The sequence below is a fragment of the Anas acuta genome, chromosome 2 (assembly GCF_963932015.1).
Source record: "Anas acuta chromosome 2, bAnaAcu1.1, whole genome shotgun sequence".
NCBI lineage: Eukaryota > Metazoa > Chordata > Aves > Anseriformes > Anatidae > Anas > Anas acuta.
The window spans coordinates 2,735,736-2,741,249 of NC_088980.1; the positions used below are offsets into that span (position 1 = coordinate 2,735,736).

General features: G+C 40.2%; 1 long non-coding RNA gene across 1 annotated transcript; it reads right to left on the reverse strand.

Annotated features, from left to right (window-relative positions):
* Nucleotides 1–4,045: 4,045 nt before the first annotated feature.
* Nucleotides 4,046–5,514, reverse strand: LOC137851639 (uncharacterized). The gene is made up of 2 exons (XR_011093311.1): nt 5,367–5,514; nt 4,046–4,824 (listed from the first exon to the last, which is right to left on the reverse strand). It is a non-coding gene; the product is annotated as an uncharacterized lncRNA (long non-coding RNA).

Sequence of the window (5,514 nt, forward strand, 5' to 3'; positions counted from 1 at the left end):
CTCAGATTATTTGGAGACTTCTATTTCCCAAGTCCAAATATACTATAAAAACAGCCCCTCCTGCAGAATTGTCCTGTTTCCAGATCCCCCAGAAAACCTGCAGTGGTAAAGGTTTTGAGAAGTCTAAAATCAAAAGGTGATTTAGTTAAACTTAAAAATAAATCTAGTTTTTGTTCTAAGGAGGCTTGAAAAAGGATTCTTGAAGCAATGCTGACATTTCCCCATTGTTTTCATTCCTCAGGTCTTAATAGAGATTATTGTTTCTTCTTTTCTAAATTTTCAGATATTTCTCTCCTTCATTACTTTAAATTTAATATAGTGATTAATTTCACTTCTAATTTTTTTTTTTTTGGTGGTAAAATCTCAATAAATCCAAAATTCAGGAAGCTAAATACCTTGATAACTACTTGCAGAACATTTTCAATAGTAATATTAATAAGGTTATAACATTTTTATTAAAATAAGTTTTTCTCATGATCCCTCAAACACCTTCCTTCTGCCAATAGCTACACCTATTTTCTTTAAAATCAGCTTGAAGACTGGAACAAGAATCCTTCCTTCAAACTGCCACCAAGGGGGAAGACAAAAAGCAGATGGTACATTTCATAACCTTGCTGATCCCCACACACATTTCAGACATAGACTGGCATTCATCTGCCCTATTTTTATACATCTAGAATCTAGACATCTGAATCTAAACTAGTCAACCTCAGTCAATGTAACAGTCGGTACAAAAATTGCAGATTTCAAAGTTTATGTGACTGTCCATCTCAGACTGCATTTTTCTTTGGGGGAGTGGACTAGATGATCTTTCAAGGTCTCTACCAATCCCTAATATTCTGTGTGAATCTGTGATTCTCTCCACTTATGTACACCTCCAGTGTGGGTAAATGAGACTGAAAAGTGTGAAAAAAGGAGGAGTAAACACAAACACAAGGTGTTTGTCATCTTCTGTTTCTCCATTCACAGCAAAACAGATTAAAAATAAAAATAATAATAATAAATCCAACTTAACCTCTTTTCTTGAAATAGAGCAGGAAGGAAACAAAATAATAGAAATTAATTACACCCCATATGCAAAAGCCGTACATGGTCCTGCATAATATTTACGTGATCCTTTCTCCAAGGAAGAATTTCCCCTCGAGTGGGTCAACTCTCAGATACCCACATCAAAAATGACTGTGCTAAAATTTATTGTTCATCTGTTTCCTTCTACATCAAGCATCTTCCTGGCTGACCAGAAGTCCCACCATGGCTCATCTCATGTCTGGAGGGTAGCTGTTCCTCTGAACAAACCTCTTTAAGGACTTGGTCTGAGAGATGTCCTCATGCCTTGCCTGATAGCTGTGAAATTTAGTGGAAGAGTTTGCTGCCTGCAAGAGACTGACCAGAGGACACGATCCTGATATACCAAAAGTGTAGTCTTTGGATCTGCCATAGGAAAAGGAAGAGAGCTGTGTTCAGCTCCCACACCAACATGGAAGATTAAAAACTGCAGTCCAAGCACCAGACTTGGATAAAAGGAAGGTGAAGAAATTATTTATGTGCCCTTTCAGGTCAGGGTGTAGCTGTGCAGGGAAAAGTAGGAAAGGTTTATCTACAGCAGGAAAAAGGAGGCTGAATCTGTAACGTAATGTTTAGAGAATTCACCTGAACATCTGCAACAAGGATTTGCCTCCCCTTGGCTTCCATTGTAAACAGTTCAGCAGTGTCAGCTCATAATGTTTGTGTCATACTGACCAAAAATGTGTTGATTTAAGACAGAGAAAAGTTCCAACATATTATCTGTCTATCTGTCTTTAAAATGCTGAATCATTATTTTTTAATGGGAAGTAACTATTTCTTCTTTTTTGAAACTTGCACTCTCCATTGAAAAATAAAAATAAAAAAGGAAAAAAAAAAAAAAAAAGAGAATGGAAAATGTAACTGTATTACTAGGTACTGCTCTGCCAGATTCTCACTTGGCCTGGATCAGTATACCTCTGTTGACCTCAATAATAATTTAAATCGAGGGCAAGCAAAGAACTTGGTGTTCAGTCATAGAGTGGTTGTGGCTAATCTGCTGAACAAATCAGACAAGACCAACTAGATACTTCATAAATTCACAGCACCTCATGGCCAATACCTTAATGTCAATCAGTGGCACAACAATCTAATTGGAAGATTGTATTATTATTGTTGTTGTTGTTATTTTTGAAGGCTTTGGCTTTTTTCCATGGGCTTTTGCCAGGTTGCTCAATAGTGTCACTGGCATCAAACTGAAGCTATTTTTCCCAATATGAGCATGAGATGGAAATTTAGCTAATTTCAGAAAAACAAAACAAAACAAAAAAACAACAACAAAAACTCCTTTAAAGGAGGCACCTGGTTTTTAGTAGAGGCAGGTTAGCACTCACCTTATTAACGAGAAGTGCAAACGTTTTACCAACATCCCTTATTTGTGTCCCCAGAAGTCCTCTGACTGCGAGCACACTGCTACTACACAGCATAAATGAATTTTGTGCAGTTTTGCCCTCTCCCAGTCCTCAGTGGCTGTTTGTGAAGGTACCTGTAAACTCTCCAGTTCTTTACCAATTAAAGCTTACAGAAAGTTTTTCCATATCCATCTATGATTTTCCATACCCAGATGCAATTTCCAACAAAGAGGGGAATTTCCAACAGTATCTCCATCTACATAGCTAAGCACCTTCAAGGCACCATTGCAATATTGCTCTTGGATACATGGGAAAAAAGTAGCATCACTCCCTAATCCAGCCCAGTCTTGCCATGGTTTCCATGCCTCCCCTGGGGGAATGATGGTAGGATTGCAATGTGGTACAGACTGTGCAGGAAAGTACTAGTAAGCATTACACTTCAAGCCTGCAATTTTCTGCTCTTTGCTTCATAATGAAATATTTAATCTTCTGTTGTTTTGTAGGGTGGATTTTTTATTTTTTTTCAGGATGGGGGGGGAGTGACAGGCAAGGAAGCAGTGAAATTGCATTGCTTTCCCTATTGTAGCTGAGTTTTTTGTTTTACTGTGCTGTCGTTACAGCTCTGAAATACAGTGGAAGAAGGAACAGGAGGCACAGCAATGAGAAGGAAGAGAAGGAAGAAAAATATTTCTATACTGATGTTGATTAACTGATGTGCAAAGGAAAGAGAGAGAAAGAAAGGGGAACACATTAACAAATCTCTATTTAAATCCTAACTTACAAGTGAAAATGTGTTGGCTCCTTCTAAATCCCTGCAGAGATTTTGAGACATTGAAGCCAGCAGACACCCTATGATCATCTAACCTGACCTTTCTTAACTCAGTCTAGAAACTTTACCCAGTGATTCCTGGAATGGAAGGAATTATCCCCACTATGTGAGTACATTTCTAAGATGCAGCTTAATAAACTGATTATGGGTATCATATTGCCTGTGATAGCAGAGCGCTGGATGTCATGGACCGGTTCCTGTGTTCCTCTGGAGGAATGTTACCAATGACTTGTGGTTGAGCTAATGCACATTTATCCCTTCTTCCTGCAACTGCTACTAATTCTGACATTGCTGACAGAGCTGCCTCGTCCTAGCATGCATAGGGAGATTCATAGTCATATGAATCATAGCACAGAGGGAGAGCTATATTGCAAAAATGTTTCAGTTCATTCCTGAATTGATTGGGTCAAGATGGACTGATTTTTTCTGCTGTCAAAGTTAAATCTGCAACTACAAGAGTGTAGCATTCTGTGTTGCAGACCACTTAGACACTGTGTTGCCATAGTTTGGGTAGCAAGGGATTTGCATTGCTGGCCATTCTGGTAATCTTCCTTCCTCATGGCCCAAAGACACAGGTAGTCAGACACATATCCTAAAATGACACTCACTTGCAAGCCACCAAGGACAAAGGTGCATCAGAAGGCGTAACTTTCATTCCACATAGCAGTTTTACAGTAGGGCAAGAGAAACCCCTCCATCTCGTATGTTCTACCCATTGATTCCTGGTAACAAAGAACATTTTGTAAGACAATGACAGGTCCACTTGCCATGAAGATGGCTTTTTCTGCTGCCCTGAAATTTCATCTGGAGGGGAAAAGGAAAATTTGACCATTTAGCCAGGACTTCCCACCAGAACACAGCAGCTTCAGAATGTCCAGTCCCAGGGCAAAGAAGCCCCAGGTTGGCTGCATGGGAAAAGGAAGATTAATGTAGCCTGGATATGGTGGTTTCATGGGAAATATTTTGTACATTTCTGTACTTGTGCACAGAAACTATGTTAATGTGAATTGAGTTGAACTGGAATTAAAAGGACAGGCTTTGGTTCTTTTGCCTTGAGGTACAATTTTCATCTCCTGGATTCCACATGGTCTTTGTGTTTCCTTGTTGAAAGCTGAAGGACAGCATAAAGTTAGATGATTCTACAGATATTGGCTGCAGTTAGAAAATGTAGCTGGTCATACCTGAGCAAGGAAAGTAAGGATTATCTTTAGCTTGGGACTGCCTGAAATAGTTGCTGCAACTGTTGGAATTAGGGCATATCCTGTTTGGGAAATGTCACAGATCTCATACTGTTAGCAGCAGTGGGCCACCATGGGAAAGCCAGGGCTGTTATTCATGTTTCAGTCTCCACAGAGTTTAGTGGTCCAAACAAAACTCAAAGTTGCAAAAGCTTGGAACATCGTGAAAATATAGTTATCTGGAATCGGTCTAAGAATCTTCCATGGCAGTTACTGGCATCACTTGAAGAACCTAGGAAGATAGGTCTCTCCTTCTCAGGATGCAGGAAGCATTGTTGGGATGGCTTTTCTGAAGGTATTTTGCTTCTGCACTTCCCTTCACAGTCTGTAACAAAGCCACATCCTGAAAACAATGGACACGGAGCAGGAGATTGGAATCTGATACTGGAACTGCTGAACACTTGACACTAAAAATGTTAGCATCCCACCCGTGTGCTAATGGAGACTCACTGCAACTGCTACTAGTGAGGGTATTCAGACATTTGAGAACAGGAAAAGCATGGAGGTTGAGGCTGGAACAGATGCTGCCTAGGAGTGAGGAACCTGTAATCAAGTCCTCCATGGGGGTACAGACACGCAGCAGGACAAGAATAGTTTCAACACAGTATAAAGTTTGGCCTTCAATGGGATATTGAGTTCTGTAAAATATAATGTCTGTTCTTGAGGAAGGGAAAAATGGGCTTTAGTGGATTCAGTGCAGCTCTTTGGATTTCAGAGCTGAGGGCTCAGGCTCGGTGTTTCTGAACATCTATCAGCAAGCTAAAGTGGTTCGTAGCAGCTCTATAGGAGGAACAAGACTTCCCCATTTCCTAAAGAAAATTTTCTGACAGCACAAATCAGGTGTACTCTGAGTTGGTTGCCATACACAAGTCTTACAAGTCGTACCTTAGCAGTGCAGCAGACACATCTGGAGGGCTTAAAATTACATTTGGTTCTTAAGGGTGCACTCTAAGTCCTCTCTGAGGGCTCACTCTAAGCCTTGCAAAATGGAGCTGCTGCAATTGGGTGGTCTCTGACCACAGGTGCACTTCTA